The sequence below is a fragment of the Callospermophilus lateralis genome, unplaced genomic scaffold (assembly GCF_048772815.1).
Source record: "Callospermophilus lateralis isolate mCalLat2 unplaced genomic scaffold, mCalLat2.hap1 Scaffold_84, whole genome shotgun sequence".
NCBI lineage: Eukaryota > Metazoa > Chordata > Mammalia > Rodentia > Sciuridae > Callospermophilus > Callospermophilus lateralis.
Window position 1 is genome coordinate 2,511,998 of NW_027516477.1, and position 25,135 is coordinate 2,537,132.

Genomic DNA, 25,135 nt, shown 5'->3' on the forward strand with positions numbered 1-25,135 from the left:
ATTTATAAAGTGCTTCAGATTTATTTTTCTTCTTTTGTCAGTTTTGTTGTGCTTTTCAAGGGGTGTTTCCATGTTTCCAAAGTTCTAGGCTGGTTCATAATCTTCATCTGTTTCCTATACTCAGAGAACTAGTGGCTTAAAGACTCAGAGCATGAGTGAAACCATTTGTATCAGAACAACTTCCTAGCTGGACTTTTGTGGCTGCATCATTCAATCTCCTTAAAATTCTTAAAGTATAAAATTGCCTTTTATTTCATAGATTTATTGAGAAGTAGCACAACTTATACTCTGCACAGTGCCCAAAATGTGCCCAATGCCCAGTGAATATTAACTATTGCCAACTAATATGACAATATGTACTTGGAGGATAGGGGGTTGAAGGTGAGGATATTCACTAAGTGAAGCCAAGATTTAAGTTCAGGGGCCTCATATGTTGGGTTAGGGGTATCTCTCATGGATTTCACACATGACACAGACCATGACCCTCTGTTAAAAATAAGGTCACAATCAGAGCTTATCTCTAATAAAGACTAGAATTTCTCAGTTGAAAATGCTCATTAGCAAAGCCTTCTTGGGGCTAACTTTGTAATTTATTTTGAAACCATTTTATTCAGGAAAGGGGATTCTATTAGGGATCAAACCCTAAAACTTCTGCATGCTAGGCAAGCAGTCTACCACTGGGCTACATCTCTAGCCTTTTAAATTTCATTTTGAGACAAGGTCCCACTCGTTTCATGTTATATTATGTAACATGTGTCCCAGAGCAGTACTTACTAGCTGTGTACCACAAAAAGTGTACTTACTGACTGTGAACCATAGAAGACAAGTAACTTAGTTTCTCTTTGCCTTAATTTCCCCATTTGAATAACCGGGATTATAAGAGAACTGACTTCATAAGGTTGAGGGGAAATCCTTAGCATAGATTAAGGCTCACTAAATCTACTTTTCCCCAACATCATGGTTGTCCGTGTTGTCATTTGCATCTTGTGGTAGTAATGTCTCACCTTGCAATTGCTCTCCTCTGTTCCCCAATAGTCTGATCCTCAAGATTGTGTTGCCTGAGCTCCCCTGTCCTGTCTCCTTTTGGGGTTTGGCAAGGAAACTGAGGAACAGAGGGCAAAAGGAGAAAAATCAGTGCATTTTTCCTCCGTGTCCTCTCTGGCGCTTCACTTTGGGTATGATTCATTCAGTTCATGATGTCAGCCTCTTCTTACTGCTCTGGCTCTTTCTGGTTCTCTTCAACAGAATAGTGGTAATGTTTCCACTGCTTCTGGTGTCTGGGGAGCCTTATCACTTGTTAATTTCTTGAATGTTGCCATGTTACAATAAGTGACTTTTCAAATCAATTCTCATTGATTAAACTCTTCTAAATGGAAGTGACCTCTTACAGAGAGTTTTATGAAAATAAAGGTACCTCTGCATATTCAGCTGAATCCATGGAAAATGGGCACAATTCATCAGGTTCCATCTTCATACTATATTCAATTACATGCCTTGTAACCTGAATCTGTCGGCTTTGATCCAGTTTGTGTGTGTATCACTTCCCTGAAGATGGGTCTCCTTGGTCTCACGGTGCTCCTAGTCCAATGGGTAGAGAGGCAGGATGGCCAAGCATCCAGTGCTCTGTGCAAAATAGGAAAAGCATACACTCTGGACTGTCAAATTAGAAAAATGGACATTATCTCTGGAGGATAAACGAGAAAAAGGAACCTGCTTGGGTGAACAAATTAGAAAAACATACCCTTCATAGTATAGCCTAGCCAGAGCCCCGGCTTAGAAAATGGGAAGTGGGCATTTCAGTCCTCAATAGGGCCCCTTGGGTCAGCTGCTGTCTTTGAAATTTTATGTTCAGGAATCAAAAGGCAATGTTTTGCTGCAAATAGTGGTCTTATTTCCCATATTGAAGAAAATAAAATGAAAACATTGTGGATTTTTAAATTTCAATTTTACTTCTTTTCCCCAATTCTACTTGATATTTTGGTTCATGCTGCCGCTAATTTGATAAATATTATATAAATTCTGTCACAAAAGTATGTTAAGTAACTTTAAATCCAACACAATATCTTGCTCTGCATTGAGCAGCATGACTTCCCATCATCCACAACCTGGATATATTTTAAAATACTGACTTAATTGAATAATGTCAGACTCAATTTACTAATGGAGTTTTAAAAAATACATCCAAACACTTGAGAATACCTATATACATCATTGCTTATTTTAAATGGTAAAGAACAGCACAAATGTGCTAATTTGTTTCACAGTTTTACAAATATTATGTATTGATTAAAGAAAATGGACTATATTAAGGTTAAAAAATATTATTAGTGAATTTTTCTTCCAGGATTTTACACACAATACATTTGTTAAATACAATCAAAAATATTATTATTGGTAACCCCAAATAGTTATTTATACATTTCTATTTTCATATTTATTTAGAATTTTAAAACTAAGCTAATACTCAGTACTGTTATGCTGAGACATTATACATATGTGTACATTCTTTTATTTATTTAATTGAGACAAGTAATAAAATAAAAGCATATTATTTTCTGGATATCAATAATGTATTAACCAAAATAAATGTTTTAATTACAACATTTTAAATATTTTTGTATCTTCATAGGCAGCAATTTAATTATGTACACTTAACTCTAAAGTATTATATATGTTCATGAGGATGTCTATTGACATGAAACAGGAATTCTATTCTCATAATCTTCAAAGTGTAAATTTAGGTGGAAATTAAAGAGTCAGGACATGAGTAATCACATATGTTTATATCAAGGTGTTATATTGAGCAAATTAAATCACCTTAATTTTTGAACTCTGGAAACATATAATACAAAAATTTGTGCTATTTATTCTTTGGTATAAACTCTTTTTGAGTTAGCGTTTTTTTTTTTTGCATTTTTGTAACCTTTTAGAATATATGACACAGTTTTTAGACTGAAACTTTCACATTAATTTTGATAAATTTCTTTATAAATGCCATTTTAGGACAGAAAATTTCAATTTACAAGTCAAGAAATTATATAATAGTTGAATTTAGTTTTACAAACCTCTTTTTTGAGGAAATATAATAAGTAAAACTAAATCATTTTTAGTCAATTCAAAATGCATTGTGCCACAGATTCATCTTAATTTTCTCCAAAAAGTAGCTTTCTGGAAGCCCAGGCTGGAGTAGTATAGGAATGGTTAAATGTGAGGTAAAATGTGTCTACTGGGTGAATATTCTCATTAGCATTCCAGATTTTTAGGTATCAAGGAAACCATCACCAACTCAAAGAAAATTCTTTATCAGCAATGTGTCAGGCACCTGTTATTGCGTAGAACTGCAGAAGAGAAAACACTGCATGTATATCTGGAATTAGCTGAGAAAAATGAATCCACTTTGTGTTTTCTGGTGTGAGTTTTTTAACATTGCAATTAGGTATTTATACCTGTTAGAAAAGTTGGGAAGTCAAAGTCAAGGGAACTATCATCTGTGATCTCAGAATGAAGCCCTAAAAAAGTGATGCTGTCAAAAATTTGGTTGGGGAGCAGCTAGGATTCTTAGTAATTTCAGGCTACATCAACAAAAATGAAGGCTATCAAGGAATACAGTGTAAATCCCATGAATGACCTGCAGCCATCCTCAGAGAATGGTAGCCTCTTCTCTTCTGCCATCCAAGTCCTATTTGAGGGCATTTTAGAGCTAATCTTCAACCACACAGATAAATATTGTGGGTTTTTTTTTTTTTTTTTTTTTTTTTTTTTTTTTGCTTTTTCAGGTGAGTATAGAACGGTGTGGTGGTATTGAGCTGAGAAAGTTTATCATACAGAGGAATGTTCCTCTTCTATTTAAGTGCCCATTCAATAATGTTGTGCTTACAACACAGATATACAAATTTTACAAAACAGTATCCAGAGAAAATAATACTTTGTATTCTGGAATATATGAATCTTCCCTTAAATTGAAGAATTCAGTGGACAAATTTCTCCAATAACATAAAATGATAGATCCAAAGTTGTCCTATTTCAATAGTCACAGAAATGAAGGAACCAGACTCTGCACAGAAAACAGTCTCATCTTAGAACATTTCAAATCACAGATAGTAATGACTTCCAACTGGGGACACATTTCTCTAGGATAAACTATAACAAAAATTTGGACTAGTGGAGAAAAAGAGTGTAGTTTGAGGTAGTCTGTGCCAAGATGTTTGTTTCACATTGAAATTTCAATCACTTTAAAGAAGTTGTTACATATTTATTAATAAGAGACACAGGATATAAAGGTGGAGAGACATTGATACAATGAGTTATGCTGCTTAACACCTCAAATTGCTTAGGACAAGACCTACTTGTGAATGGTTAACTCCCATCTGCCCTAGAAGATGCAAAGAAGGCTCCCCTGGATTCTTGCTGGTCAGGCAGGGAATTGGGGGCTTTACTGTCAGTTGCTGCAGTATGGGCTAAGATAACATTCATTTCAGTGAGAAATGAAGCCTTGTGTGTGGTGCCAAGAGAAGCTCATATATTGGAGGTCTCAAGGGACTTCATCTGCTTTTGCCTGTGTCTCTTGGCAGGTTCACTTTTCTAGCCTCATACTCTCTGAACATAGTATGGACAAAGAGTGGAATTTTTCTTACATTATTTTGAGTATTTAGGGGGTCAAAAGAGGTGCTAATTAATTTTTAGGTATCAAGAAAACTATCACCAACTCAAAGCAAATTCTTATCAGCAATGTGTTAGGTACCTATAATGGCTTAGGGCTGCAGCAGAGAAAAAACTGCATGTATATCTGGAATTATTTTGAAAACCTGAATCCTTCAACAATAGAGAAGGAATAACTGTGCAAACAAAGCTTTCTTCTTTTAAAAAGAGGTTTGCAGCATGAATAGGTCTGAGGTCTTTGTGCACATATTGGTCTTTTCCTTTGTTGGATCCGTTCAGGACCAACACGCTCAATCACTTTCCTCTGTTGTCTCCTTCTGGTAATCAAAGCTTTATCACCAAGATCATAAAGTCTACACTGTCATGGGTTACATCTGATGGGCAGGGAACAAGTCAAAGGAGGAGACAGGGGAAGGAAGATCTGGTATCAGATGTTTGCCTGCTGGTGAGCATAAGCATGTGCTTGCTAAAGGCAGCAAAAATATAAGTAGATGTCCCAGTTGATGGAAAGGAGAATGGTAGACAGGATAAAACCATGGGTAATAGATTATGGACTTGTGCTCTTTATCATTAAAACATAAATAACTCCAGTATGTGTGATTTTATTAATTAAAGTCTGGTCTATAAATTAGCAAAGAAGATAAAATGCTGTGACAAAATCACACAAAAACACAAGGATCTGCTCTGGTCTAAATCCTTGTATCCCCCCAAAATTCTTATATTGAAACAGAATGCTCAATTTGATAGTAGTGAGAGGCAGCCTCTTTAGGAGGGTGGTTGAATCATAAGGGTAAAACCCTCATGGATGGGATTAGTGCCTTTATAAAGAGGCCAAAGGGAGCTCCTTGTTCTTTTTATTATTTTAGGGCTCAGCAAGAAGTCAGTGCTATGAGGAAACAGGCCCTCACCCGACACCAGGCCTTATGGCACCTGGACCTTGGACTACTTGACCTCTACAACTGTGAGAAATAAATTTCTGTAGTTTTTGAGTTACCCTGTTTACAGTATTTTGTTACAGCAGTGCAGAGGAACCAAGATAGGTTCATACAAGATAAAAGTTTATTACTTTTCATTTAACAGTGTAGAGGCAGGTAGGTAGTTCAGGATGGTGGGGGTGGCTCTGTCCAAGGTTCCAGGTTTCTTCTATCTTGCACTTCACTGTTCTTTTTGTGTGATCCTGTCCTTGCTGTCAAAGCTGCTTACACCATTATTTTGCTGTTTACAGGAAGAAGAGAAGAAAGAAGTGGAAGGCTAACAAGTTCCTTTGAAGAATGTGATAAGGAAGTTGAACATATCACTTCTTCTCACATATCACTGGTCAGAATCTAGTCAAAGCTGCTCACACCATTATTTTGCTGTTTACAGGAAGAAGAGAAGAAAGAAGTGGCTAACAACTTCCTTTGAAGAATGTGATAAGGAAGTTGAAAATATCACTTCTTCTCGCATATCACTGGTCAGAATCTAGTCATATAACCAGTCTTAATTATAATGGGGACCGCAAACTATGTTCTCCATCTAGAAACCCACATGTCCTTTCAAAACTTTGGTGGGCTAAGGTTTTATTATTAAAATAAGAGAAACAGTGAAACACAGGGGAAAAAATAGAAAACAAATTTTAAAAACATGGAAAAATAGTTTTATAGGTTTTTGTTGAAATAATCTTATGAATGTTCCATATTCTATATTAAAATATAATGTATGTGATATGATGGGGACAGTGGCATGCCTGGTAATGCCAGATATTTGTGAAGCTGAAACAGGAGGATTTCAAGTTCAAGGCCAATCTCTGCAACTTAGTGAGATCCTGTCTCAAAATAAAAATGGCAGGGAGTGTGGCTCAGTGGTAAAGTGCACCTGGGTGCAATCCCTTGTATAAAAAATTACCATTTCATGAACTTCTGTGCATTTTACTTAATTTTTGGTTTGTATACGATGATATACTAAATCCACGATAAACTAAAGGGAAGCTAAAGTTTTAAATGAATTTGATTATTAGCATTGGGTTTATTTTAATTTAGCCTTATAAAAACAGTCAATGTTTTTAATCAATGCTCTACAGATTCTACTGTAAATTCTTACAAGCTTTCCTTATTTTTACTTACATGTGTTTTAAAACTTGCCTTTGTCTTTTATTAGTTTTTATTTTGTCATCTAGTATTGATTTAAATGTAGCACAGCTAAGGGTAAGCAAACCTTTTAATATCTTGCAAAGTGAAACTTAAATAGTGGTCTGGAACTCCTGTAAACATAATATTTTTGGATCATAGTCTCCCACCAATAAGTAGTGAAAGAATTCATGGCTTTCTGGAAGTCATTCTTTATTTTGATAGGGAACAAATTCACTGTCATAGTATAGAGAAGAGTGGGGGATTTGGAGTTCAACAAGAGATGGCTAGAGAAGCACTCTTTATATAGACTTAGCATATAAAAATATTAAATAATCCCCAAATATTACTGTGCTTTTAAAATATTCTGTGGAAATCAGCAAGCTTATAGAGTCTAGTGAGTTTGGAAAACATTGATAGAGAGTTTTGTTTATGAAAATGATGATGAAGAGTGTTTTTTTATTCAACAGTTTCTTCTGCATTTATCCAGTGATAATATATTTGGAAATTCTGGAAACCCCTAAAAAACACCAGAGTGTTACAGAAGCAATACATGGTATCTGTCCATAATTTACATAAATAAAATCATTTCCTATTATTTGGCAATGCTATCTCACTTATTTTCTTTCAAAAAAAAATCTACTCTTTATGTTAATTTCAAGCATGCTTCTTCCTATTAAAACCTTTGACATTAAATTAATTTAATTTTAATTAAATTCCCTCCTTTTATTCCCAAGCTTTTTTGATTACAATTAATCTTAGTAATTTATTCAATAAATTTAATATGATTCTTTTGACATCTAGAGGCCATCACTATTTAGCTTTCTTACTTTTAACTTTAATAAAACTTGTTTCAAATTCTTTTATTTTAACCAAAAATTAACTGGTTTTCCCCAAAAGTTCAGGGTATTTGATGCAAATTATAATGTCTGGAAATATCTTTTATTTATTGGAACACTCAGAGAGATGGGAAATTGTTTATTACATTTTTATTTTCTGGCGACTTGTAATTGAAAAGTTTATTTTAAAAGCCAGCCTCTTCCATTATTGCATAAGTTGATTACATTTATATAATCTACATAAATTTAAATATTCTTTTCTTTCTTATAAGATAGTTTGATTATACCATGCAGATAAGACAGTAGATTTAATTTTTTAAACATTAACCTGGAGCTTCTAATGTATGTTTTAAAATTAGAGTTTAAATTATTGTGTCAATTTTTCTATTAAAATAGAATTAAGCTAGTGCAACTTTAACTCATTCACCTAAATGAGTGAGAGTGATCAATTTTATTTCTCCAAAATCCTCTGCTGATTTTCACTAATTTTAAGTAGTAGAAACACTGAAGTTTGTTATTGTATATTGCTTTTTTCCCTAAATAAAATAAACCAACAGCTCTGTTCCAAATACTTTGGTTTTCTGAGTAAGTGGAACCTGGGTAATATAGTTAAGAAAGTAGCAAATGTGTCCATTTTGTTGGACTGGACTGTGGTGTGGGTGATATGTGCAGATGAGGAGTAAACAAAGGTGAGCTTAATGTTCAATCAAATGGTGCGGAAATAAACAGCTTAATAGGATGTGATTGAATCAGGGTTTTTTTTTTTTACAAAATATATTTCAAGATATTGGGTTGTCTTTAGAAAAGGTGTAAACTTTCTCATGTGCATATACATGACCCTCCCTACAAAAAAGTAGTTTGTATCTAGATTTTATTGACTGTACTTTTGATTGGCTGTTTCTAGAAATGCATATTTGTCATATAACTAGTTTACATTTTTCAAACAGCACCTTAAGTAGGATTCACATAACAAGAGTTCAAGGAACTTGGGTTTTCTTAATGTTTGAGTTGTTTTACACACTCCTTTTGAAAATGAAAAAGTGGAGGTAATTTTGGCAGTGTGGAAAGTTATAAAACTGTCTTCCCCACCCCATGCATTTTCTAAGGTTTACTCATTATAATTGTTGATCTTCTTTTTCTGAATCCACCTTTAACAGAAAGCTGTTAGACTGGCTTTAATAACAAGCAGCAGGCCCACTAGAGGCTGGAAGAGGAGGGAGAGGGTCATGTATGGCTGAGACTGCGGCTGGGACCAAGGCCCGCTGGTGGGAAGCCTTCAGGAGTGCCCAGGCTGAGACTGCAGTGACAGTGCCCTCCTGGGACTGGTTGAAGTGCCTAACTGTTGATGGGTCTGAGAGCATGTGGCTACATAGTGTAAAGCCTGTCTTCAACTCCTTCTCCTCCATCTAATGCCTTCCAAGGCTGGAGGAGGAATACACAGGGGAGATTTTCCTCAAGCTCATGGTGGATGGAAACTGGAAGAGTGAGAGGAAGGAGGAAGGGTATTTGTGGAGCTCTCTATCTACTAAGAGACTAACCAGGGGAGAGAGCACCTATATTTGCATCTTTTCTCCCTAGTGATTGAGAACTGCAGGTTCAATCTGATCCCACTGAGCACTGGTGATTGATTATATATACACACACACATACAAGTCATGGGAGAAGGGAGACTCTGTCTTCAGCTGTCAGACTCAGTCCTGGAGGTGGTATTGATGTGTTAGTGTGTGTGGTGGTTATTTTTTTTCCTTTTTCCTTTTCCTTTCTTCCTTTCCTTTACTCTCCTACCCCACCTCTCCTAGAGGCTACACAATGGCAATCTTCTCTCAGTAAGATGAATCCTGCTTTGCTTTCTGTAGGTCCACCCATCCTCATAATGTTTAAGTTAAAGGCTATGGTTTTCCCTTTGGGGACCTTTTGTGTATTACTGCTTTCTCTGATTAGTGTTGGTCTTGGTTGGGATTTCTTTGCCTTTTTGTTTGGCTTCATGCTGAAAAAGGATTTTCCCCACCCCCACATTTTGTTAATTATCATGTGGTGATCAACTGGGGATAAATTATTCACCCTGGCATAGAAAAAACAATCACTTAGAAGTCTCAAAGAAATATACCACATGAGGGAAAAACAAAACTGGGAGAAGATCCGGAATATTATCATTTTTCCTATGGTAAAACCAGTGTGCCTCTTCAGGAGAAATGATTTCAAATTATTATCATTAAACCACAAGGATCTCTTTTCTCAGGGTGGACTGCTTTTCACCCAAATGAATGTGGTTTCTTTGGAAAATTTTCAGCAGAGGAACGCATATGCTGCAGTGTCTTAGTGGAAAGAGTCTTAATAAAAACAGGAACCCAACTTGTAAACAAAATATGCATCATGTTATGTTTTTTCTCATAATAACCTGTCTGTTGCTAATCGAGCTATATCTGCAGTTCTGCACTGCAGGAAGACAGGGATACATACAAGGAATCAGGACAGTGTTGCATGAATAAACAAGCAGCAGCTGGAACCACGTCTGTGAACCAAAGACCATTATCAACTGTGACACAATCCATCACAAGGAGGGCAGAGGAACTTCTTTTTTCCTAAATGTATTTGGTTGCCAATGCTTGGTCAAATATTGAAGGGCTACAGTTTAAGGTTGGCAGGAGCTAAAGCGGCAAGCTCTCCTGTACTTATGCTGCAGGATCGGGGACATTGCGCTACATTTTCTGATTAGCTCACACAATATTCGCCACCGGTATCACCTTTACCAATGTTAAGAGAGGCCCCCTCCCTCAGGGGCCCACTCTTCCATCAGTCCCCTCCTTCCTCCCCTGTGTAGCTCTTGGTGCCCAAGTATTATAACTCAGTCCCTCTCTCTGCTTCTGACACATCCTTCCACTGGGAACACTTGAGCAGGGCTTATGCCTGAAGGGAATCCCGGGCAGAGAAGATAAGTCCAGGCCCTCTATAATATGTCATTTAAACCTGCTCTTTAGAAAGCATTGTCAAACCCTGAGTCTGGGTCCCACAGGGGATAAGCGGAGTAGAGTCCCGCTTTAAATCTCCTGGTGATCATGCACTGGGATTCTAAAGCGCTCCAACAGGGAAACTTGCAGTACATTTTGTAAGAAATGCAAATACAGGTGACTTGGGGAGTAGGCTCCCAGGGGTTCACTTCCCCGCCTCTCTGTCTGAAGAATGTGGGGGAACACAGGTTGTGGGGCAGCAACCAAGGGTGGCTAGGCAGGCGGGCTGCGTGGTGGGGGCCATTAGGGCAAGGAGACTGGGTGCGCCTTTCCCAGAAGAGCGCCTGTCTGCAGCCAGGGTTGTGGAGATCCCCTACTGGGTTCAGGATGGGGAAAGATCCAGGCCCTATGTTTATGTCTGGAGCTGTGTGGAGAGGAGGAGGCAGGACCTGCGGTCCTGTAGTAGCAGCACAGGCGCTGGATGCTCTGGAAGTACATAATAGATCTCTTCCACTACCCTGACACCCCAAGCTCAGCCAGGGGCCATGCTGGTACCCTGGACCCACTTAGCTGGGCAGAAAGTTGCTGCCTGCTCCCAGCCTCTGAACTTTGCAAATGCATCTTACCTGGGATGCATTACTCTGAGGAGGCTGCCATGCGGGAGCCCAGGAGGAAACCAAGGTGTAGGTGGGCGGGGAGGGAGGCAGTGGGTGTGGAGAATGGGTACCCTTTAAGGCTACCACTTCTGCAGCAAGAGGGAAACAGAACTTTTGGAAGGTCCAAGAGGGACAAATCTCATGCGCTCAGGCTTAAGAGGTTGCCCAAAGCAAGGGTGCTGAGGTGTCAGTGGAGATTTTGAGACCTGCCTTTGCCTGCCAGGCATGTTTTGTGGTGCAGCATATTTATGTCTCTGTCCTGGAACTTTGGTCCTTGTGCTCCAGCTCTAAACCCTGTCTAACCACCCTCCCACCCCCACCCTTATGCCCTTCTTTAGCCTAACTTCTCAGCCTTTAGAAGCTCTGTAATAATATTGCCACCCTGAGAATTGCCCAGAGAAAAAGCACTGTTCACCTCTCCAGGAGCATTGCTATTTCAGCTAGGAGGTGTCCCCCAACCTCCAGCACTGTAGGGACACTTGCTGATGCTTGGTTCCAGCAAAACCATCACACATCAGCAACTCTATTTCACAGGACTTCCCAAAGTGGGGCAGGCCCAGGGCTGCAGTTGGGAGGGGAGGGGCTCCTGCTTCACACCTTAAGAATCCTGGTTTCTGAAGCTTTCTCATGTTCTTCTGTGAAAAGATTTAGCTGTCTTCCCAGAAAGAACTTTCTTTGTAAAAGCATTATTGTTTAGATTTGGTCACTTGTCTAACCACCGTGAAGTTAGTCCTTCCATAGTACTTGGAGTGGGAAATTATTCCCTAAGAGCAGTGTTTCTTTGTGGGCCTTTCTGTTTCTTTTGTACATGATTTGATGAAAACACGAATTTCCCCCTACACACCATTCAAGATATTTTTATTACAGTCCCCCACCCCACCCACTTTCATCTCTCTGTAATAAACCCCACTGCCCTTCCTTCTCAGGCATTTTGTGAAGTGTTAAACAAGTGATAGCTTATTTTTAGAGAAATTTAATTTGCAGCTTATGAATACTAATGTACTTTTATATGAAGTGATGGGTTAACTCAGCTCTGCCTTACAACATCACCAATCTGGTAGTTTAGTATTAGATTGCCAGTGATTTGAGATCCAACATGGGAGTTGGTAGGATTTTGTGCTTGAGTAAGTGCCAAGGAGGATAGGCATGAAAAATGATGTCCTAGTCCTAGTTCTGCTAAGTATTTGAAAACATACCACAAACTTGTGGCTCTGAGTTTCTTTTTCTGAGCTCAGTCTCTTTTTCTGCCATGTAACTGCAATGGAACCAGCAGGGCTTGGTAGTACCAATCTGCACTTTCTATTTCATGTTTGTTTTTGTACACTTCAGCTCTGCTTTTGTCTTCCACTAAGCTGTTTCAGGCACCAAAGTTACCCAAGGCATCTGGTATACCACTATTAGTTACTTAGACATGCATTTTTTTTTAAAGCTACTTACTTTATACTATTGCTGCCATGGAATTTTAAAGTAAAAAAATATGGAGATAGGGAAATTAATTGAGTAATCACTTTTTACTCAGCTTGCTGTCTCATTCTGGGTTCTGTAGAATAGGGTGAACCACAAATGGACTACAGCTTCTGTATTTCTATAAACTAAATATGTGGCAAATGAAGACAAAAAATTCAGACTGGATGCTATAAGACCAAACAGGTGTAAGGTTCTTCTTCTAACATGTTTGGCTTTAGGAGTGGGGATAACTTAAATAGAAATTGGGAAGGAAAGAGAGAGCTCCTTTGTGAGTGGTTCATACTATTTGGTTTAGGAGCAGGGTTAACTGAAATAAAAACTGTTTTTATCTACAAAATATACAGCTGATCAGAACTGAATATAGGACAAATTTTCTACATTTATAGGTGATCTTTCAAAATCATTTCTCTTTTCTAATTTATCAATTAATTACTGGGCATTCAAGCTAACCCCTTTATCATTAAAATATTTATTTATAAAACTGTTTACAGTTGTGTTGTTCTAGTTACAAATAGCTTCTAATTTTCTAGGACATAATTTCACCTTGGTGAAGCAAGAATTCATTAAAGAAGCTATAAGTAACCCTTAAATATTTAGCCATTAATAGAAGGTGAACTGGCATTGATGGCTTATTTTATTACTAATGCAGAATACTTTTTAAAAGCTACATTTTAGCATGCATCAAGCTAATTATTAACACTTGCAGTATAATTTTCAATGTTAGACTAAATTTCTCTTTGAGGAATTTTACTACAAAGTAACAAAGGAACTATGTTATCTGGTTATTTAGCAGTCGTAAAGAAGGCCTAAAGAATGCAAATGTTGGAAAGATTAAAATCTAAGAAAATTTTTATTTGAAAAATTAATTCATTCATCTTTTAAAACATCTAGAAAGACTTTTCTTCTCTCCCAAAGGTAATCCCAGTGAAAATTATATAGAAGAGGGAGAAGTAGTTCCTATGGAATTGTAAGAATTCAAGAATCTGTTGTGTGGTATATACACATATGAATCAGACATTTCCATATTCAATTCTAAATTATAAAGTTTGCAACATTTTACAGACAAAGTTTCATAAAATTTTTAATTGAAAAGAAATGCTTTACAAATATCATTCTTCCAGTCAAAGAAACTTTCCCATGGGGTACGTGTAGCTTTCTGTCTGAAAGATTGCAGTATGACATTCAAAGGAAAGAGGTTTTTGTGTATTTGTTTTTCTTTCTTTCTTTTAAAATGCCACCTAGCTTACAAAACTATGAGGGAGGGAGGTTTTTTTTTAAAGTGCCTTTAAAATGCAAAAGCAAGTAATTGTTGAATCTATTTGATATCTTAAAAGATTTTTTTAAATGGTTCATATGGTACACACAATATCACAGCTGGTGCAAAACTGCTTGTATTTAGTTTAAAACAAAAAAGCAATGTGTACGAACTGTGTTCTTTGAAAAATACTTCAAAATTGTAAGGCCAACTTAGTAGTAAGAGAATTAACAAAACAAGCTGAATATTACTGTATTCCAACATTTAATTTGATTTTTGTAATATCACTGATAAGAATAAGAGAGCTTGCTACCAAACTAATTCAAAACACCTTATTTCAAACTAAATGTAACATATTTTGCTTATACATTCTAAAAATTCACAACTAGGTTTTAGAATGTATACTCCAATTTCCTAGTTTTTCTGTTGAAATTTGGCAGCTTTGAACTTTGAAACCCTTTTGGCAGTTTCTTCTGATACTTCTGACAGAATTTCTTTTTGTTCCAGAATGGTGAGTAGTACAGGATGAGCAATGACTGGGTGTGGTGTTAAAGAGGATAAAAATTATTTTTCTATTACAGTTCCAGAAAAAGCCTCAGGTGCTCCTGATAATGGCAAAAGTTTATTTTGATGATTTTCTTGTTGTGGTTCTTCTTCTAAAATGCTTTCACTGGTGTCACTGCAATTGGCTTCACAGCTAATACTGCTCAAAATTCCCTCCTATCATCAAATTCAGCATCACTATTTTCACTGACATCACTAAAAACACTATTTTCTCTGCTTCAAGACTTCAGAATAGATTTACAAGGAACATATTCTCCATTCACAACATCAACAAAGACTCTGTAAATGTCAGTAGGAGTCCTAATTATAGGCAGCTCTTGAGCAGAATGACCACTCTTCCAGATTTGCTCTTTCCTTTATGTTTGACTTCTTCTTTCTTTTCACTGAATTTAAAGTGGTATTTTTTCCCAGTATTTATTTGAACCCTCTTAGGTTAAACAGTGTGAGGAAAATATATTTTTGGTACAGAATTATCTCCAATCTTTGAAGCATTGTGGTCATTTTCATTATCACCATCATGACTTTTGTCTTCATCATCTTCTTCATTACTCTGACAAAAACTTGAACCATTTACTGAAGAATTCAACTGACTAGTCACTTGTCCATTGAATTTTCTGAATGTGTAACATCCTAATGATAACTACTGGGGGTAAGAGAGTTTGTTTCTTGATGTATCATATTCATACTTGTGTTTTGATCTTCCTTCTCCACTTCAGAAGAAGCTGGGTCTTCTCCATTTGCAGTCACAGTATCCGGCTTACTATCAAGTTCACCCAGCAATTCCTCTTGCCTCTCTAGTTCTTCAAGTCGAGCCCACAGTTTCTTATCAGCAAGCAAATCCCCAGATTTTACTTCATTTGCAAAATTTGCTTCAAAAATATTTGAAGTTTTTGTTTGGAATGAGGTTTTTGAGCAATTCGTTGTTTGGTTTTAAACTCAAAGTCACTTTTAATTTCAACACCATCACCTACAGAATCACTCATTTTCTGCAAATCTTCTGTGAATTTAACTCTGGATTCAAAAATTTTCCATCACTTTTTTTAAACCATCTATTGTTTTTCTTACATCTTTTCCTGTTCCTCACAAAGCCACACCACCTCCGGGGCACGCAACAGCAGAAAGGCCAAGGCGGAAGTGTGTGTCATAAACTTCGACACATTTCAGAGTCAGACGGGACCTTCAGACGGGGCCTCCTTGAATGGGGCACCGGTTTATGGAGGCGGCCTGGCCGGCTGCTGCCCAGAGTCCTCCTGCTTGCCTTCATGCACTGCGTGCCCGCTGCTGAGGAGGCCATGCTTGTCTTCGCCGCTGCCGCGTCTGGGCTGCGGGCTCTAGGCTTCTTGGTCTCGCTGCCACCGCAGGCTCGAAGCAGCAGGCCCACAGCCAGGGCAGAAGGCTGACTCTTAGGTGGCAGAGCCCAGCCAAATGTCCCGTGGTGGCTGAGCCTCCTCTGCGCTTCTCCTCTGCTTTTCTTTTCTGCAAAAGTTTAATGCATTGTTCTTTTCTATTTTGCAATCCTGGCTCTTAAGATGGTCACTGGGATCCTCCTTGTAGTTCGTTTTGTTCTTGAGGGGACAGCACTTAGAGGACATGTTTTCATTTCTCTCTCTCTCTCTCTCTCTCTCTCTCTCTAAATTATATTATTTCTCTCTTTATTGAAATTATAATTAATTCTATATTCATTTAGTGAGAAATAGTATATTAATTATATTGCATTTTCCCATCAGTCAACTTAGTATATTCCTCCATTTATCTTTTAGTCACCCCCCGCACTAACTTAAGTGTGCCCTGCTCTTCCAAACACTACACCATGTGTTTCTCTTCCTCCTTTTGAAGCCACTTTAGAAGGTGGTGGTGCTGGGCCACCTTAGTCTCAGATGCCTGGAGTTTCTGTCAAGGATAGAAAAGTTTGGCAGAAGCCATGGCTTTGGGCGGAGAACTGTATCATGATTTGTTTTCTGCAAAGCCTTAAGCTAGCCATTTGTTAGTAATGCATCCTCCCTCCTTGAAACATAGTAAATCCTCTCCTGACTTTATACTGAGGAACTGAGGAAACTTAATGGCAAGTGAGAAACTTTGACACATTTCTAGGTTAAAAATTTAGTCATCAGTTTTAGGAGAGTTGCCCTGGATAAAGAATTCATTTGTCTTGACTTCAAATCTGAAAATTCTTAGGAATGGAGAAAATGATTTACAATAAAGATAACTCACAATTATTTTTAGTGATTCTTTACAATTCTTTTCTCAATAGCAGGTTTTTTTGTACAAAATAGTTTCTTCTGTTTGAGGAGTCAAGCAGTGCATTACAAGCTAAGTTCTCAGATTAACTATTTAGAACTGGCAAAAATAAAAGGAAGTGTGAACTTCATTGAATTTACATATGTGAGTGTATGCATTACTTTCAGGTATAAATGAATGTAGTTGTAATTAAAATCCCCTCACCTCCCCGCCCCAACATCCCTCTGCACAGAGTGGCTCACTGAAGCACGTGTAACCTTTTTGGTAATACTCTCTTAGCATAGCTTGAGAGGGATTTTTGTCTCTATTCTTTTCACTTCCTGTGTGTAGCAAATGGTGTACTGTTTTTGTACTCTAATACATAAGAAAGTTGAAAAAAGAAGGCTTAAATACTAAAATAAAAACAATACCCCTTAATTGTAATATTTTTTGAAACAGTCACTTAAAATCTGCAACTCATTTTCTTAAGTTATATTACTATTGTGCAACAGGTGTTGTAATTGTTAAGCAAAGAAATTAAACCCTCAGTAGTCACTATTATTCTGCTTCAACTTTTTTTTTGAGGCAGATTAAAATTATGAACCCAGTATGCTTGAATATTCTCCATGCTCTTAAATTATTTGTTTTCTGGGAATTTATATTTTTAATTAACTTAATTATTTTTTTTCTGTTACATTAAAAATATTATCCCACTAATGGCAATTAAGGAAATAAATTTCTTATATTTTAGACATATAATAACAGATATGAAATAGAGATAATACTTTAAAATATTTCTTTATTAATCGGATACATAAAAACATATAAATTATACAATTTTATGAGATTCCATGTGAAGCTTTTATACATGTATACAGGTATAATGATATAAGAAATATTTTTGTGGAATTATATTAAATATGAGAAATATATTACAGATGCAGTAACAGATTTTATGTAATGTATCATAGTCTGTTTTCTTTTGCTATAACAATACCTGAGACCAGGTAATTAATAATGACTAAAGGTTGATTTAGTTCCTTGTTCTGAAAGCTGGTAAGTCCAAGAACGTGGTGCTGGCATTTGCTTGGTATCTGGTGAGGGGCTTCTTGCTACATTGTAACATGGTGGAGGGCATCATATGATGAGGCAGAGAACATGTGCCAGATAGATAACTGGTGCATGAGTGCACATTTAACTTTCTAGATTTTTAAAAGAATATTGCTCTTTTGCATTAACAAAAGTGTTCTAATTGTTTTGAAGCATATATAATTATACCTATGCTCTAAGTAAGTAATAATCATAATTAATTTTTAGATAATGTTTTCTATGTGCTAGGCACTCTACTTACTTACCTGATTTAGCCCTCAAACCACAGGTAGGAATTTCTTTTATATTTCTGTTAAAGCTTATGAAGCCCAAGTGTGAAAAGGTTAAGGAAGTTTCTTGAGACCCTCCATCCAGTAATTGAAGGATCAGGGTATATGTACAAGGGATCTTACTCCAGAATATATTCCACAGCATTATGTGAAAGTGATCCATAATTTGTTTCTGTGAATCATTTTTATCTGAAACTAAAAGGAGATGCAGCATGTTCAGTGTTTATATGTTTAGAATTTTAACACTTTCTTATGAAGATATGATTTACATATATTGAAATAGATAGTTATGAACTTTACAGCTTGATGTATTTTGACAATTGTGGGCATCATTGTAACCACGACACTTGTGAACATTAAAAAAAATTTCCCACATCCCAGGAAAATCTGAATTTATTTTTTACCCACATCCTCTCTAAAAGGCAACCACTGCTCTGATTTTTCTTGTGTTAGCTTGGCTTGGCTTCATTAGATAATGAAGTCCTTGAACTTTTGAGTTATTATTTTTGATGTTCATGTTATTGTGTGATAGATGTATAGAATTGATGTGGGAGCTTCTGTTTTATTTTGTAAACTAGAATCTCCTAATTAAAAAGACTAACTTTTAGTGAACATTCAGAAGTTGTCAGGAACTACCAAGGGTCACAGTTTACAGAGATTGCCACAGTTAAGATAGATGCTGGTGAAAGACAGGAATCTCCTGGATCAGAGAAAAAAATACTTATGACTCAGGGCATAACAATATGAGCTTCAAGTTGTCATCAGTTCCCCTGTTATGAGATCCATAATTCGGACAGTGCTGAGTGACTCTGTAGATATTTGTACACAGTGGATTTGTGTCATAAGTGAGAAATTTGGAGTTTAGAAAACTCCCTACTCTTAAGGGGCTACTAGCAAAGCAGCCTAATTTTTACCCTTCAGAGAGATAGTATGTTTATTATTCTGGTCAGGAAACAAATGTGTCCTCTACTCTGGAGATAGACTCTATACCTAAATACCAAAGGTAAGTTGTCATTTAAATCTAATTCTGCAAGTAAACTCTTTATTTCCTTTCTGTATGTCTCAGTAGTTCCAGGATATTCTTATTGTTACAATAATGCTCTTTGTCTAGAGAAATGCTTTAGGTGGAAATTAACTTAAAAATGATTGTGAAGTTTTGAGAAGATGGACAATATGAAATCTTATGTGATAAACCTACCTGCACTTAATGACTAAAATATGTATTTCTCTATGATAAACCTATAACCACTCAAATTTTACATTTAGTTACTGAGAAAGATTTAAAATATGAGTATTTAGTCTTTGACCCATAAGTTCTTTAACTAAACATACAGAGAGTAATAGGTATGAGATGGAGTTCTGACAGAATACTTATCTAGGATGAAATGGGAAGAAAGGGAAATCATTTATAAAAGTGTGACCTGATGTGACTCCTGAAGGCATGTTTTTATTGGCAGGAAAGATAAGCATGTTCTTGGCAAGGGGAAAATGTTATTTGTGTGAAAGTCAGAGGCCACCCTTATTTATGGATATAGTGATTGGGGGGTTCATGGGAAAGTTAATGGAATGATGTTTTGAGGATTAATGGAATTAAAGTTGGAGGTCTAAAAGGCCTGGTGGAGGAGTTAGACTGGAGGTATTAAAATTAGTGAATTAGAGAATATGTCTGAAAAGGAAAATAAGATGATTGAGAATTGCAAGATCATGGACAGAAAGTGTAATGGATGCAACTGAGTGTGGGGAGGGGTATAACTGGGAGGAAGGAGTGATTTGTGTGATTAGAAAGCAATCAAAGAAAATGTCCTCCTATCACTTAAAGGTGAGAACCTGGACTTGATTGGAAAGATGGGTCCAGGTGTGTACTATGAGCAGAAGGAAAATCACTCACCAATCAAGAATGGATTAACTGAAGACCCATCCCAAGAAGTTGTGGGCCATGAAGGATCATGCTTCTTTTAACTTAAGGATGGGTGAAATAAAAAGTGTGCCTGAGGGACACTGGAGTCACCTTTATGAAGCCTCATGAGAATGTGACCTCAGTCTACTCTTTGAAGTCACAGATGATTTATTGAGAATGTGAAACAGGAAATTAAATGAGTGACTGCGTCTATGTCCTTGATAGTTAGGTACAGTGGATAGGTAGGTGAACTTAGGTTATCTATTCTCTTATATAATTTGAGTCCACTTTTCTAGCTCTGGATTTTGATAGTCTCTTAAAGGGGTAGTATTACATCACTGGGTAGTACTTGTAGGCAAAAATTTATGTCCTTGTAAGATGATGTGAAGTAGTGTCATGACACGATGGGGAAGGGAAATAAGGTCACAACCTCTTTGAACTCAAGGAATTTTTCACTAACTGTGTACACATTTTTTTTGTCTGTAGCAGCTCTAAGGTGCTAATCCTGTCCCAGTAGTGTCACATATTTTAGCAGCCCATGATGATCACTGTTTAGGGTAGTCATACCATAAAAAACAGTTTGCTAACAGCACAAATTTTGAAAATGAATTTTGTTTTTTTCTACTCTCTTCTAATTTGATTTGTGTTTTAGGGGGTTAGTAACTGTGCTCTGGATATTTTAATGCCATAAAATTTATAAAACAATATTTTAAGGAAGATATATTTTATTAAAACAAGAAAAAATTAATTATTAAAGACAAGTAGAGGAAGGGAATCAGGAGGAATCAGGGAGGAAGTACTAATGATTGAAATGGAGAAAATTGTTGTGTGCATTTGTGAATATGTGAAAATGAAGCTCATTATTATGTGTCAATAATTTACACCAAAACATTAAAAAATTATTAATGGCTATTCAAACTTCACAATAATGTAACTAGCAATATCTTATAATCATTATTTGAAATTTCTTTGATTTAGAGCTGGATTCCTTATTAGAGATTACAGTTTCTAGAACCAATATTTATAGGACCCCAAGTACAATTCACATAAAAGGGAGAAGGGGTTCATTTTAGGCGGTGGTTGCAGTAGGTGGAAGCATATTGACAGCCTAAACCTAAATTCTGTCATTTCAGTGGGTTCGACCCTCAGCACCACATATAAATAAATAAAGTAAAGCTAGAAAAAAGGAAAACAATAAGGTTTTACATAGGCTAGAGCTAAATAACCCTGACTTCCTTTCCTGAGGCTCTCAGAAATCCAAGTTAGTGAGCATCAGAGACAGTGAGAAAGTAAGTATGTATTCAAATGACAGAGTGCACAGGATTCCAAAGTGTAACCTTTCTGTGCAAGTGGTATATATTTCACTTTTTTATTCAAAAACATGTTAATACACAACCTTCATATCCTTTAACACTATAGCATTCAGTCTTTCGGTATAGTGCAACTGTCTACTGCCTTTACACATACACACATTTTGAAAGAGTTGAGGCCATTCTTCCATAGCCATGGTCTTCTGTGTACACAGCATCAGGCACCTGAAGTTCTTCCTGTGAGCCACATGCCCAGAGTGGCTACAAGGGCAGGTGACTCCACCTTGAGAATCAGAAGGTCAACCAACTCTTCCAAAATTCTTGATTTCCTGCCTGCATCTTTTAACCAATGTTTTATTGATTTCTTATAAAAACAATGCCCAAGCACTTTGGACCAAACTGCAATAAAACATATGAAAATATACTAAGCCCAGTAAGCAGTGGATCTCAGAATCACCAGAAATCAAAGACATCCACTTCCTTACACTTCCTGGAGTGCTTTTTACCAAGACGTCATAGGACACAGTGCCTCCTTGCTCAGCTCTGCCTCCAGCAGCCACTCCTGCTGCAAGGTCTTGATACCTACCCAGGAAATGACAGCAACAAAAGCCAACGCTTGTCTTCTTCAGAGCACCCAAGGGACTCCACTCAGTCTTGAGACTACCAAGCCCCTTCTCTGGCCAGCTGATCGACCTCTTCATTGCCCACAAATCCCAGGAACATGCATCTACTGAATATCCCTGCTATGGGTGAGCTCCTCCAGCTGCACAAAGTCCTCTTTGTTGATCACCTTCTTCCTTGTACTCCTATTCCACCTGTTCTTCTTCCAGCCTTGGACCCAGTTAGTAATTCCATTTATAGTGAACATACTGTCCATATATAGAGCCAATTTACTGATGTTCTGAGCCTTGCTTGTTCCATGGCTTTGTAGGCTGCATGGATTTCTGCTCTTTTGTTTTTCTGTCATCCAGGGAGTCTAATGCCTATGTTTAAAGGGGGGCCTGGACCCCAGTAGACACCAATTGCTGCTCGTGCCCTCCTTTGCCCATTACTGGAGCAGCAGTCATCAGTGTAGACAACTACAGAGTCTCCCATATAAGAAAATGTATCCTTGCTAAGGACAGGGTCTAGCTCTAGATTCTTTCACACATAAGTCATTCTCAGCTCTGAGACCTCTTCTTCATGGTCATCCAAGGGCTCTCTGAGATTCTTGCTGACTTTCACCTGTGACTCCTGGACATCTGTATTTTTTTTGCTTAGGTGGGGAAGACACCGGTCCTGTGGCTCCTGTGCATGGTGTAGAAAATTCCTAGCCCACAGCAGCCCAGCCACGCAGTGTGACCAGAGCTACTAGGCCTGCCAGAGGCAGCAGGCCCTACATTGCTCAGGTCCATGCCCACAGCCACATCGCTCTCCTGGCTCCATACCCCACGAGCTCAGGAATGGTTCATATTAATGATTATGTGAAATCAGAAATGAAAAGCTCAGAAGTATGTCTGCAGAAAAATAATTAATATTTTTTGTCTTAAGTTTATGATTTTGAAATAAAAACAATATTTAATATTTAAGCCAGTCAATATCTTGGTTTTCATGCAACTTTTGTTGAAATTATTATTATTTAAAATTCAGAAGTAGAGCTCTGCAGCATGGGATGTAATAACTGAACAAGACACTTTTAAGTATGTCTATTCCTATATTGTTCACTAGTTAGCATTTTGTTATGGGTATTTAGAGGTTAATACAATATAAGCAACACTTTAAACTCCCTATAAATAAACAGCTTACAGAAATAACTCAGAAGTAAGAGTTGGACTCTCCAGGCATGTGGCATATTTAAATCACACTGTAGTTTCTACTATATTTTTTAGTATTGTCTGTTGCTGTGACTTTTCTTAGATACTAGCAGGTAGTATTAATGAAAATCTGAAAATAAGACATGAAATAAAAATAGGTGGTCAATAGTGCTTAAGCAATTTAAAACTGACTGGAAGAAATGAAAAGCATTATGAAAAACTTCTGTTGTCTCTTGTCTCTGGATAGTCATTTCAGGACTTTAAAGATAACTTGTGTCATTGATTCTTACTTACTGAATATTTGACAATAGTTGCTATTTTCTTTTACATTATTATCTTTTAAGGATTGTTATGACTATTTCAAAATTCTTTATTAACCAGTTTTATGGAACAAACGGTGAAAAACCCTGCTTTTATGTTGTGCTCATTTTTTTTGTTGTTTATTTTTTTTTTGTTTTGTTTTTGGTTTTGTTTTGTTTTGTAGGCACCTCATTTATCAGGAAGGAGAAGATAAGAGGCCCAATTCCAAGACATTCCTAAAATTCATCACCTTGTGATTACTTTGGAGGCTGATCTCCAATTTGATTAGAAGTGATGCTTTAATAAAACAAACAAAAGGGATGATGTGTTTCTGTGATGGTATCATTTAACTATTTTTTTCTGATTAATTTTGTAGGGTGCAATGATATCATAGTGTGATCTTTCACTTTTGTTATTCTAGTGCTGAAGGGTGCATAGTTGTGTAACCATCACCATCATTTAATTTTAAAAAAATTTTATTTATTAGCTTAATAAGAAACCCTACACATATCAGCTGTCATTTTCCATTTCCCCTTCCCCATACCCTGGCAACAATTAATGTAGTTTCTGTCTATATGGATTTGTTTCTTCTGGATACATCATATAAATTAAATCATACAATATGTGGGTTCTTTTACTTAGCATAATGTTTTCAAGGTTCATACATCTTGAAGTATGATTGATGTTTTACTGTGTTTTAATATAAAACAGTATTACACTATATGGGTATATCATATTGTATTTATTCATTTTTCAGTTGATAGACACTTGATTTGTTTCCATTAATTCCATTATAGATGATGCTACCATGAACATTTGTATATAAACTTTTGAATGTTGATATATATTTTAGTTTTTTGTCTGTACAACTGGAATTGCTGGATCAGATTTTATTTTTATTTTTAACAATTTGAGGTATCACTAAGCTGTTTCCTAAAAGAATTGAATCATATTACATATCTTCTAGAAATGCATGAAGTTCTAATTTCTCCATATTCTTTTCCAACACTTGCTATTGCCTGTCTTTTTGAATAATCACTATAGTAGATATGAACTAGTGTGGTACCATTGTGGTTTTGATTTGCATTTCTCTCAGGACTGATGATATGGAGAATTTTTCAAGTTTGAATTGACCTTTTTTGGTATGTTCTTTTGAAACATATTTATTCAAATTCTTTGAACATTTTTAATTGAGGTATTCATCCCTTTATTTTTTAATTATAAGATTCTTTATATATTTTGTATTCAAGTCTCACCAAATTTATGATTTTTAAACTATTTGCTTCTATTCTGTTTATTAACTTTTCATTTTATTAGTGATATAATTTAAAGCACAAAGTTTTAAATTTATTGAAGTCCAATTTATACTTTTTTCTTAACTTAAGAATATCTAAGAAACCATTTCTTAAGTTCAAAAAGATTTCATACTAAGTTTTGTTCTGAGCGATTTGGCCCTTACACTTAGTCTATGATCCATGGTGAGTCAATTTTTTGTATATGGTGTGAAGCATGGATTTATCCAATTTATCTTTTACAAGTAGACATTCTTTCAAGGAACATTGAAAAATTTTATGACACATAGAAATCTTCCGAATGAATATTAAACAGAAGACCTTCTTGCCATTTTAATGTGTTTTATGGAACAATAATTTAACAATGTCTTGGTATTTCAAACAAATTAGTTTATATTACATAAAACTAAACTGGGATACTATGAAATTTTTCGGTACTAATGCATGCCTACTT

The 25,135-nt window shown here is 36.4% G+C and overlaps 2 pseudogenes; both read right to left on the reverse strand.

Annotated features, from left to right (window-relative positions):
- Window positions 1-14,343: 14,343 nt before the first annotated feature.
- On the reverse strand, window positions 14,344-15,558 carry LOC143641100 (unconventional prefoldin RPB5 interactor pseudogene; annotated as a pseudogene).
- A 6,386-nt stretch (window positions 15,559-21,944) lies between these two features.
- Window positions 21,945-22,690, reverse strand: LOC143641079 (ribonuclease H1 pseudogene; annotated as a pseudogene).
- Between the last annotated feature and the right edge of the window lie 2,445 nt (window positions 22,691-25,135).